Source organism: Arachis hypogaea, chromosome 19 (assembly GCF_003086295.3).
Source record: "Arachis hypogaea cultivar Tifrunner chromosome 19, arahy.Tifrunner.gnm2.J5K5, whole genome shotgun sequence".
Classification (NCBI taxonomy): Eukaryota; Viridiplantae; Streptophyta; class Magnoliopsida; order Fabales; family Fabaceae; genus Arachis; species Arachis hypogaea.
In genome coordinates, this window is record NC_092054.1 from 110645311 (window position 1) to 110658680 (window position 13370).

The 13370-nt window shown below is 39.3% G+C and overlaps 1 non-coding gene across 1 annotated transcript; it reads right to left on the reverse strand.

Moving 5' to 3' along the window:
* Positions 1-4194: 4194 nt before the first annotated feature.
* LOC112781274 (small nucleolar RNA R71) lies at positions 4195-4302 on the reverse strand. Its single transcript, XR_003192059.1, has one exon. It is a non-coding gene; the product is annotated as a small nucleolar RNA R71 (small nucleolar RNA).
* Positions 4303-13370: the final 9068 nt, after the last annotated feature.

Sequence of the window (13370 nt, forward strand, 5' to 3'; positions counted from 1 at the left end):
TGAGCGGATAATTTATACGCTTTTTGACACTGTTTTTAGTATGTTTTTAGTAGGATCTAGTTACTTTTAGGGATGTTTTCATTAGTTTTTATGTTAAATTCACATTTCTGGACTTTACTATGATTTTGTGTGTTTTTCTGTGATTTCAGGTATTTTCTGGCTGAAATTGAGGGACTTGAGCAGAAATCAGATTCAGAGGTTGAAGAAGGACTGCTGATGCTGTTGGATTCTGACCTCCCTGCACTCAAAGTGGATTTTCTGGAGCTACAGAACTTGAAATGGCGCGCTTCCAATTGCGTTGGAAAGTAGACATCTAGGGCTTTCCAGCAATATATAATAGTCCATACTTTGGCCAATAATTGACGACGTAAACTGGCGTTCAACGCCAGCCTTCTGCCCAAATCTGGCGTCCAGCGCCAGAAAAGGATCTAAAACCAGAGTTGAACGCCCAAACTGGCACAGAAGCTGGCGTTCAACTCCACAAATGGCCTCTGCACGTGCAACACTCAGGCTCAGCCCAAACATACACCAAGTGGGCCCAGGAAGTGGATTTATGCATCAATTACTTACTCATGTAAACCCTAGTGACTAGTTTATTATAAATAGGACCTTTTACTAGTCTTTTTGACCATCTTTGGATCTTTGGATTACCTTATGATCCTTTGATCGCGCTTTAAGGGGGCTGGCCATCTCGGCCATGCCTGGACCTTCACTTATGTATTTTCATACGGTAGAGTTTCTACACTCCATAGATTAAGGTGTGGAGCTCTGCTGTTCCTCAAAGATTAATGAAAGTACTACTGTTTTCTATTCAATTCATCTTATTTCTCTTCTAAGATATCCATTCGCACTCAAGAACGTGATGAAGGTGATGATTATGTGTGACGCTCATCATCCTTCTCCCTTATGAACGCGTGCCTGACAAACACTTCTGTTCTACATGAATTAAGCTAGAATGAGTATCTCTTAGATCTCCTAACCAGAATCTTCGTGGCGTAAGCTAGAATGATGGCGGCATTCAAGAGAATCCGGAAGGTCAACCTTGTCTGTGGTATTCTGAGTAGGATTCAATGATTGAATGACTGTGACGAGCTTCAAACTCGCGAGTGCTGGGCGTTAGTGACAGACGCAAAAGGAGGGTGAATCCTATTCCAGCATGATCGGGAACCGACAGATGAATAGCCGTGCCGTGACAGGGTGCGTGAGCATATTATTCACTGAGAGGAGGGGATGTAGCCACTGACAACGGTGATGCCCTTGCATAAAGCCAGCCATGGAAAGGAGTAAGACTGATTGGATGAAGATAGCAGGAAAGCAGAGGTCCTGAGGAACGAAAGCACCTCCATTCGCTTATCTGAAATTCCTATCAATGATTTACATAAGTATCTCTATCTCTATTTTATTATATAATATTCGAAAACACCATTATCACTTTATATCTGCCTGACTGAGATTTACAAGGTGACCATAGCTTGCTTCAAGCCAACAATCTCTGTGAAATCGACCCTTACTCACGTAAGGTTTATTACTTGGACGACCCAGTACACTTGCTGGTTAGTTGAACGGAGTTGTGTCCACACATAGTAAAGAGCCATAATAATGATTCCATACAATAACAAAGAGTACTACATTAATGTGATCACAATTTCGTGCACCAAGTTTTTGGCGCCGTTGCCGGGGATTGTTTGAGTTTTCGGCAAGCTTTTGGTCCGGTAACATCAGTGCCAGATTCCCTTTTGATCCGGCAACAGCACCAAGTTTTTGGCGCCGTTGCCGGGGATTGTTTAAGTTTGGACAACTGACGGTTCATCTTGTTGCTCAGATTAGGTAATTTTCTTTTTATTTTCTTTTCAAAAATTTTTCAAAAATATTTCTAAAATTTTCTCATTTGTTTTCGAAAAAAATAAAAATGTTTTCAAAAATTTATTCAAAATTTTTAAGAATGAATTCTAGTGTTTCATGAAGCATGAGAAGCCTGGCTGGCTGTAAAGCCATGTCTAAATTCTTTTGGACTGAGGCTTGCAATTTGTTATCAAAGAGCAATATACTCTCGTGTTAAAGACTAAAGCTTGGCTGGCCATTGGCCATGTCTAGTGTTTTGGACTGGAGCTTTCATTGAAAGCTTGGCTGGCTAGTGAGCCATGTCTAATTCCTGGACTGAAGCTTTAGACTAACATGGCAAGATTCCTGGAATTCATATTAAAAATTTTGGAATCCTTATTTTTCTTTTTTCAATTAATTTTTCGAAAAAAAATCCAAAAACAATTAGAAAATCATAAAAATCAAAAATATTTTCTGTTTCTTGTTTGAGTCTTGAGTCACATTATAAGTTTGGTGTCACTTGCATATGCATCTAGCATTTTTCGAAAATATCATGCATTCATAGTGTTCTTCATGATCTTCAAGTTGTTCTTGGTAAGTCTTCTTGTTTGATCTTGATGAATTTTTGTTTTGTGTCTCTTCATGTTTATCATATGCATTCTTGAATTCTTAGTGCGTAAGCATTAAAGAATTCTAAGTTTGGTGTCTTGCATGTTTTCTTTGCATTAAAAATTTTTCAAAAATATGTTCTTGATGTTCATCATGACATTCAAAGTGTTCTTGGTGTTCATCTTGACATTCATAGCATCCTTGCATGCATTCATTGTTTTGATCTAAAAATTTCATGCATTGCATAATTTTCATGTTTATCATAAAAATTCAAAAATCAAAAAAATATCTTTCCCTTTTTCTCTCATCAAATTCGAAAATTTGGATTGACTTTTTCAAAAACTTTTAAAATCAAATTGTTTCTCATGAGTCAAATCAAATTTTCAATTTGAAAATCTTATCTTTTTCAAAATCTTTTTCAAAAATCAAATCTTTTTCAAAATTCTTAGTTATTTTCAAAAATTCCAAAAAAAAAATTTTCAAAAATCTTTTTCTTAATTTTATACCAAATTTTCGAAAATAACATAATCAATTAATGTTTTGATTTAAAAATTTGAAGTTTGTTACTTGCTTGTTAAGAAAGATTCAAACTTTAAGTTCTAGAATCATATCTTGTGATTTCTTATGAATCAAGTCATTAATTGTGATTTTAAAAATCAAATCTTTTTCAAAACTAATTTTATCATATCTTTTCAAAAATATCTTCTTATCTTATCTTTTTCAAAAATATCTTTTCAAAATATCTTTTCTAACTTCCTAACTTCTTATCTTTTCAAAATTGGTTTTCAAAATTTGTTTCAACTAACTAACTAACTTTTTGTTTGTTTCTTAACTTTTTCAAAACTACCTAACTAACTCTCTCTCTCTAATTTTCGAAAATATCTTCCCTCTTTTTCAAAAATTTCTTTTTTATTAACTAATTATTTTTATTTTTAAATTTTAAAAATTTTTCGAAAATTTCTAACAATTTTCAAAAAAACATTTTTCAAAAATCACTAACTCTTTTTCAAAATAATTTTTGAAAATTATCCCTCCCCCATCCTATTCTATTTATTCATTCATATCCTAACATCTCATCCCACATCTCTTCCATCCGTACAGTTGTGTTTCTTCCTTTACATCACATTCTTAGTCTCCCCCTCTTTTCTTCTACTCACATAAGGGAACCTCTATACTGTGGTAAAGAGAATCTCTATTATTATTATTTTTCTGTGCCCTCTTCTTTATCATATGAGCAGGAGCAAGGATAAGAACATTCTTGTGGAAGCAGATCCAGAACCTGAAAGGACTCTGAAGAGAAAATTAAGAGAAGCTAAAATACAACAATCCAGAGATAACCTTTCAGAAATTTTCGAACAGGAAAAGGAGATGGCAGCCGAAAATAATAATAATGTAAGGAAGATGCTTGGTGACTTTACTGCACCTAATTCCAATTTACATGGAAGAAGCATCTCCATTCCTGCCATTGGAGCAAACAACTTTGAGCTGAAACCTCAATTAGTTTCTCTGATGCAGCAGAACTGCAAGTTTCATGGACTTCCATCCGAAGATCCTTTTCAGTTCTTAACTGAATTCCTGCAGATATGTGATACTGTTAAGACTAATGGAGTAGATCCTGAAGTCTACAGGCTCATGCTTTTCCCTTTTGCTGTAAGAGACAGAGCTAGATTATGGTTGGATTCTCAACCCAAAGACAGCCTGAACTCTTGGGATAAGCTGGTCACGGCTTTCTTAGCCAAGTACTTTCCTCCTCAAAAGCTGAGCAAGCTTAGAGCTGATGTTCAAACCTTCAGGCAGAAAGAAGGTGAATCCCTCTATGAAGCTTGGGAAAGATACAAACAGTTGACCAAAAAGTGTCCTTCTGACATGCTTTCAGAATGGACCATCCTGGATATATTCTATGATGGTTTATCTGAGCTATCAAAGATGTCATTGGACACCTCTGCAGGTGGATCCATTCACCTAAAGAAAACGCCTGCAGAAGCTCAAGAACTCATTGACATGGTTGCTAATAACCAGTTCATGTACACTTCTGAAAGGAATCCTGTGAGTAATGGGACGCCTATGAAGAAGGGAGTTCTTGAGGTTGATACTCTAAATGCCATATTGGCTCAGAACAAAATATTGACTCAGCAAGTCAATATGATCTCTCAGAGTCTGCATGGAATGCAAGCTGCATCCAACAGTACTCAAGAAGCATCTTCTGAAGAAGAAGCTTATGATCCTGAGAACCCTGCAAGAGCAGAGGTAAATTACTTAGGTGAACCTTATGGAAACACCTACAACTCAACATGGAGAAATCATCCAAATTTCTCATGGAAGGATCAAAAGCCTCAACAAGGCTTTAATAATGGTGGAAGAAACAGGTTTAGCAATAGCAAGCCTTTTCCATCATCAACTCAGCAACAGACAGAGAACTCTGAACAAAATGCTTCTAATTTAGCAAATCTAGTCTCTGATCTATCTAAGGCCACTGTAAGTTTCATGAATGAAACAAGGTCTTCCATTAGAAATCTGGAAGCACAAGTGGGCCAGCTGAGTAAAAGGATCACTGAAATCCCTCCTAGTACTCTCCCAAGCAATACAGAAGAGAATCCAAAAGGAGAGTGCAAGGCCATTGACATAAGCGCCATGGCCGAACCTGTGAGGAGAGGAGAGGACGTGAATCCCAAGGAGGAAGATCTCCAGGGACATCCAGTGATCAATAAGGAGCTTCCCTCTGGGGAACCAAAGGACTCTGAGGCTCATCTAGAGACCATAGAGATTCTATTGAACCTCCTTATGCCCTTCATGAGCTCTGATGAGTATTCCTCTTCTGAAGAGAATGAGGATGTTACTGAGGAGCAAACTGCCAAGTTTCTTGGTGCAATCATGAAGCTGAATGCCAAATTGTTTGGCATTGATACTTGGGAAGTTGAACCTCCCTTGTTCATCAATGAACTAAGTGATCTGGATCAACTGACATTGCCTCAGAAGAGACAGGATCCTGGAAAGTTTATAATCCCTTGTACCATAGGCACCATGATCTTTAAGGCTCTGTGTGACCTTGGTTCAGGGATAAACCTCATGCCCCTCTCTGTAATAGAGAAACTGGGAATCTATGGGGTGCAAGCTGCTAAAATCTCATTAGAGATGGCAGACAGCTCAAGAAAACAGGCATATGGACAAGTAGAGGACGTTTTAGTAAAGGTTGAGGGCCTTTACATCCCTGCTGATTTCATAGTCCTGGATACTGGAAAGGAAGAGGATGAATCCATCATCCTAGGAAGACCTTTCCTGGCCACAGCAAGAGCTGTGATTGATGTTGACAGAGGTGAAATAGTCCTTCAATGGAATGAGAACTCCCTTGTATTCAAAACTCAAGGATCTCCCTCTACAACCATGGAGAGGAAGCAGAAAAAGCTTCTCTCCAAGCAGAGTCAACCAGAGCCCCCACAGTCAAACTCTAAGTTTGGTGTTGGGAGGCCACAACCAAACTCTAAGTTTGGTGTTGAACTCCCATATCCAAACTCTAAGTTTGGTGTTGGAGAATCTCAATAAAGCTCTGCACATCTGTGAGGCTCCATGAGAGCCCACTGTCAAGCTATTGACATTAAAGAAGTGCTTGTTGGGAGGCAACCCAATGTTTATCTAATTCTTATTTTTATTGTTTGTCATGTTTTCTTAGGTTCATGATCATGTGGAGTCACAAAATAAACAAAAAATTCAAAAACGGAATCAAAAACAGCAGAAGAAAAATCACACCCTGGAGGAGCATAGTTCTGGCGCTGAACGCCCAGAATGGGAGCATCCTGGCGCTGAACGCCCAGAACAAGCATGGTTCTGGCGTTCAACGCCAGAAATGGCAGCAAATGGGCGTTGAACGCCCAAAATGGGCACCAACCTGGCGCTGAATGCCCAGAGTTGTGTGCAAGGGCATTTTGCATGCCTAAATTGGTGCAGGGATGTAAATGCCTTGACACCTCAAGATCTGTGGACCTCACAGGATCACCTCAGGATCTGTGGACCCCACAGGATCCCCACCTACCTCTACTCACTCTCTTCTCTCTTCTCAATCATCCTCTATTCCCAATAAACACTCTTCCCTATTAACTCTTTACCACTCACATCCATACACCCACTTACCTTCAAAAATTCAACATCTCTTCCCCACCCAATCCCACCCATATGGCCGAATACACACAGCCATCCATCTCCTCCATATCCTCTTCTTCTTCTACTCTTTCTTCTTTTGCTCGAGGGCGAGCAACATTCTAAGTTTGGTGTGGTAAAAGCATAGCTTTTTTGTTTTTTCCATAACCATTGATGGCACCTAAGGCCAGAGAAACCTCTAGAAAGAGGAAAGGGAAGACAAAAGCTTCCATAAAGGGTCTATAGCTCAGTGGTAGAACATTTGACTACAAATCAAGAGATCCCTGAGATACCTCAGGGGATACATTTTCTTCCACACAATTATTGGAAGCAACTAAGGGTGGAACATCAAGAGCACTCCTTCATCCTTCATGAAATCAGAGAAGATCTAAAAGCAATGAAGGAGGAGCAACAAAGACAAGGAAGAGACATAGAAGAGCTCAAGGACATCACTAAGGTGGACTCATTCCTTGTTCTTACTCTCTCTGTTTTTCGTTTTCTGTATTATGTGCTTATCTATGTTTGTGCCTTCATTACATGATCATTAGTAGTTAGTAACTTTGTCTTAAAGATATGAATGTCCTATGAATCCATCACCTTTCTTAAATGAAAAATGTTTTAATTCAAAAGAACAAGAAGTACATGAGTTTCGAATTTATCCTTGAACTTAGCTTAATTATATTAATGTGGTGACAATGCTTCTTGTTTTCTGAATGTATGCTTGAACAGTGCATATGTCTTTTGAAGTTGTTGTTTAAGAATGTTAAATATGTTGGTTCTTGAAAGAATGATGACTAGGAGACATGTTATTTGATAATCTGAAAAATCATAAAAATGATTCTTGAAGCAAGAAAAAGCAGCAAAGAGCAAAGCTTGCAGAAAAAAAAAAGGGAAAAATTGGGCGAAAAAAAAAATAGAAAAAAAAAAGAAAAAGCAAGCAGAAAAAGCCAATAACCCTTAAAACCAAAAGGCAAGGGCAAATAAAAAGGATCCCAAGGCTTTGAGCATCAGTGGATAGGAGGGCCTAAAGGAATAAAATCCTGGTCTAAGCGGCTAAACCAAGCTGTCCCTAACCATGTGCTTGTGGCGTGTAGGTGTCAAGTGAAAACTTGAGACTGAGCGGTTAAAGTCAAGGTCCAAAGCAAAAAGAGAGTGTGCTTAAGAACCCTGGACACCTCTAATTGGGGACTTTAGCAAAGCTGAGTCACAATCTGAAAAGGTTCACCCAATTATGTGTCTGTGGCATTTATGTATCCGGTAGTAATACTGGAAAACAAAGTGCTTAGGGCCACGGCCAAGACTCATAAAATAGCTGTGTTCAAGAATAATCATACTAAACTAGGAGAATCAATAACACTATCTGAACTCTGAGTTCCTATAGATGCCAATCATTCTGAACCTCAATGGATAAAGTGAGATGCCAAAACTATTCAAGAGGCAAAAAGCTATAAGTCCCGCTCATATGATTGAAGCTCTGTTTCATTGATAGTTTAGAATTTATAGTATATTCTCTTCTTTTTATCCTATTTGATTTTCAGTTGCTTGGGGACAAGCAACAATTTAAGTTTGGTGTTGGGATGAGCGGATAATTTATACGCTTTTTGACACTGTTTTTAGTATGTTTTTAGTAGGATCTAGTTACTTTTAGGGATGTTTTCATTAGTTTTTATGTTAAATTTACATTTCTGGACTTTACTATGAGTTTGTGTGTTTTTCTGTGATTTCAGGTATTTTCTGGCTGAAATTGAGGGACTTGAGCAGAAATCAGATTCAGAGGTTGAAGAAGGACTGCTGATGCTGTTGGATTCTGACCTCCCTGCACTCAAAGTGAATTTTCTGGAGCTACAGAACTCTAAATGGCGTGCTTCCAATTGCGTTGGAAAGTAGACATCTAGGGCTTTCCAGCAATATATAATAGTCTATACTTTGGCCAAGAATTAATGACGTAAACTGGCGTTCAACGCCAGCCTTCTGCCCAAATCTGGCGTCCAGCGCCAGAAAAGGATCCAAAACCAGAGTTGAACGCCCAAACTGGCACAGAAGCTGGCGTTCAACTCCACAAATGGCCTCTGCACGTGCAACACTCAGGCTCAACCCAAACATACACCAAGTGGGCCCAGGAAGTGGATTTATGCATCAATTACTTACTCATGTAAACCCTAGTGACTAGTTTATTATAAATAGGACCTTTTACTAGTCTTTTTGACCATCTTTGGATCTTTGGATTACCTTATGATCCTTTGATCGCGCTTTAAGGGGGCTGGCCATCTCGGCCATGCCTGGACCTTCACTTATGTATTTTCATACGGTAGAGTTTCTACACTCCATAGATTAAGGTGTGGAGCTCTGCTGTTCCTCAAAGATTAATGAAAGTACTACTGTTTTCTATTCAATTCATCTTATTTCTCTTCTAAGATATCCATTCGCACTCAAGAACGTGATGAAGGTGATGATTATGTGTGACGCTCATCATCCTTCTCCCTTATGAACGCGTGCCTGACAAACACTTCTGTTCTACATGAATTAAGCTAGAATGAGTATCTCTTAGATCTCCTAACCAGAATCTTCGTGGCGTAAGCTAGAATGATGGCGGCATTCAAGAGAATCCGGAAGGTCTAAACCTTGTCTGTGGTATTCTGAGTAGGATTCAATGATTGAATGACTGTGACGAGCTTCAAACTCGCGAGTGCTGGGCGTTAGTGACAGACGCAAAAGGAGGGTGAATCCTATTCCAGCATGATGGGGAACCGACAGATGAATAGCCGTGCCGTGACAGGGTGCGTGAGCATATTATTCACTGAGAGGAGGGGATGTAGCCACTGACAACGGTGATGCCCTTGCATAAAGCCAGCCATGGAAAGGAGTAAGACTGATTGGATGAAGATAGCAGGAAAGCAGAGGTCCTGAGGAACGAAAGCACCTCCATTCACTTATCTGAAATTCCTATCAATGATTTACATAAGTATCTCTATCCCTATTTTATTATATAATATTCGAAAACACCATTATCACTTTATATCTGCCTGACTGAGATTTACAAGGTGACCATAGCTTGCTTCAAGCCAACAATCTCTGTGGGATCGACCCTTACTCACGTAAGGTTTATTACTTGGACGACCCAGTACACTTGCTGGTTAGTTGAACGGAGTTGTGTCCACACATAGTAAAGAGCCATAATAATGATTCCATACAATAACAAAGAGTACTACATTAATGTGATCACAATTCCGTGCACCAAGTATGATGTATAATGATGATGTGAGCGGTTGGGAAGGATGGTAGAGTGCTGAATATGTTTTAAGCCGAAAGGGCTGAGTTTGAAATTATTATTGGTAGGCCGGAATGGCTGAGATGTATACTAATGTATGGATGTGATTATTGCATATATGCTGAATTGATGACTATTATGACTGTTGCACTTCACCTGTCTGAGATACGGGTTTCCTTGGGTGAAAGCAGTGGCTAGCCACCATGTGCTCCAGGTAGAGACTCAATACTCTGCTGATCCTATGTCGCAAGTGTGGCCAGACACTGTGAAAGTTCCGGATGAGATCGTCCCCGTGAATATACACCAGTGAAGGTGTTGGATATAAATTATGATTATGTTTGTGGATAACTCGAGTTGGGGATGCGCGACAGAGGGAAAGTCCAATGGTTAGCTACCAGGACTTGTCGGGCTGGCTTTATAACCGACAAATGAGACTCATCAGCCACTAGGACAGGCATGCATTAGTATACATCTCAGCCATTCCGGCCTACCAATCATAATTCCATACTCAGCCCTTTCGGCTCAAAACATATTCAGCACTCTACCATCCTTCCCAACCACTCACATCATCATTATACATCATACTCATCATTACATCCCTTTTCTTCCCCCACAAGTTACCCGTTTCCTAGCCTTCTCTCAAGCACTAGGCATTTAACAACAAATTAAGACTTAAGGGATGAAATTGGGGGTTATAAGTGTGAAATAACATTCGAAAGGTTACGAGCTTGTTGGGAATGTGAAGAGCTTGAAAACAAAGTTTTAGAAAAGAACTGGGTCGCATGCGGACGCACAGGGGTGTGCGTGCGCACGCCCAGAAATATTTTTAGACGTGTGCGTACGCACAGGAAGCAAAATCCTTAGGGTGGGGACGCGCACACAACGTGTCCTAGCGCTGCCACCAGTATGTCATCCCCAACGTGTGCGTGTGCACAAGCTTGTGCGTACGCACAGCTCCCAATCCTTCGTTGGTTTCGCGTACGCACAGGGTGTGCTGGCGCTACCACCAGCAGCCCTGTCTCCGCGTGTGTGTACGCACCAGTCTGTGCGTGCGCACAGGACCAAATTCTCATCGAGTGTGCGTGCACACAGGGCTGTGCGTCCGCATACAAACCAGAAATCGCAAATTCTGCAGAAGTTGCAGAATTCAGATTTTTGGCCCCAACTTCCCATAATCATATCTCCTTCCACAAAATTTAGATTTCAACTAAATTTAAACCATTTTAAAGCTTATGAAATTGCCTTTTATTTGATATAAAAATCATTAAGTTTCAAAAACAATAACTCAAGATATGATCCGTGGAAGTTCATCAAATTTTCATTTTTACCAAAACTCATAAACTCCCAATTTTAAAACATATACTTACCAACTCATTCAAAAACTAGCCAAACTCAATGTTTCAATACCAAATACTTACATCCACTCATTCAATCATCAACCCACCAAATCCACCATATTTAACCAAATTTCGAGGTGACAATTCCCACATCAAAATCAACAATTCACACCTCAATCTCCAACAATATCCAATCCACCAATCACCACACACACACACACACACACACACACACACACACACATATATATATATACTTCCACACATAACAAATTCACATTTCAACTCATGCTCCTCAACAAGAGCCTCAATGCTATCACCAACTCTACATATCGAACCATATCACACCCAATTTTCACAAATGGTACCAACATTTATCATCATTCCATAATTTACTAAATTCACATACAACAATAAAATTCATATCAAACCATCCACATCATTAATGATTCATCTCCTATCCTAGGGTCTCTAGCCTACGTTTTCACACCACATTACATTTTAGATACAGAAAACCGAAACCATACCTTGGCCGATTCTTGTTCCACCCAGAACACTCTCAAATCAACTTCCAAGGTTTCCAAAGCCTCACCAATAGATTTAAAAGCTTGGGATTCCACACCAAAACTTTCCAAAACCACCAATCAAGCTCCAAAACACATATATACAAAGCCTAAGCCATAATATCATATAAAAACATAAAAACTCAATCACTAAATCACAAAATCTCAAGTATCTAGCTTAGGATTTAGATTCTCACCTTACCCAAAGACCAAGAGAGCTAGAGAAAGCCTTCCCTTCAAATTAATTTGAGCCTACAACATCCAAACTCAAAAATCTCAACACTTTACCCATAAATTTTCGAAAATAAGGGCTGATAATTCGAAGAGAATTCTGTGACTTACCTCAAGATTCCTTGGGTGAGTTTTGTAGAGCTCGACGCCATGATCGCGTGGTCGCAAACGGTGCGTCGATCGGAGCTTTGGATCAAACGATATGATCAAAGGAAGGTGGAGATGAAATAGGAGCAAGGGATTATGTCTTCCCCCTTCTCCCTTGTGTGTGTTCAGCGTGTGTATTTGTGTTTGGAGGGAAAGAGAGTACTGAACTCTCATCATTAATGAGGTTTGGCTGGGCCTTGGGCCCAACTTGGGTCCGATTGGCCCGGTTTGGCCCGTTCGGCCCAATCTTGGGCCGATTTCTTTAAAATTAGTGTCGAAATTCTCGTTTCGAATTTCTCTACCACATTAAACCATAAAAACCTCATTTCTCACTTTTGAGAACATATTTTATTTTATGGATTAATTAGCCATTAATTAACCGGGTTTTACATTCTACCCACCTAGGACAGGCATGCATCATATGCATTATATGTGATTTGTCTGAATTACCTAATTGACTGCATCATTACTTGCTACCTGCTTAATTGTTCTATCTGCTTCCTACTTGTACATTTCCTTGTCTGATATACTTGTGCTTGCATTTATTTCACTGTTGGCGATTGGGAGGTTAGCAGGATTTGGAAAGGGGATATATATATATATAGTTAGACCGAAGATCCTTAATTTAGTCGTCTATTTACTTTTGTCATGGTTTAGTTCTGTTTACACGCTTTGATTATAATTTGGAAGTTCTAGGATTGCCTTCGGCTTTCCCAGGACATTATATGTTAGATATTTAGGCACGGTTACCATGCTGAGAACCTCCGGTTCTCACCCATGCGGATTTTTGTGGTTTTCAGATGCAAGACGTGAGCCTCCTCGCTGAGGCATGCTGGAGACCTTTTTTTGGCGGAGATCCTTGTATCTTGGGATTTTATTTTTGTTATTATATGCCTATTTAGATGCTATGTTCTCCACTGTATATGTATTTTGTATCACCTCCTCTTAGAGGTTATTTTGGAGAAACAGGATTTGTATATTGTCTTTTGGGTTGTCTTTTGGGAATTTTCTTACTATATATGTATGTATACTATATGCTCGGACCGGTTATCTTCGCAAGCCAAGTCCCTAGTCTTGATATATGTATTTTGGCACTCTTTGTATATTTCTTCGCTTTAACTCACTCCTTGTCTGTTCACTTACGTTATCGATCGGAGTGTTGCACTTTTGACTTAAAACGGTTTTGATTTACCCACTTTTCTTCAAAGGCTCCTAGTTATGAACATTATTGCAATACTATATGTACTAAATTTTATTTTAGAG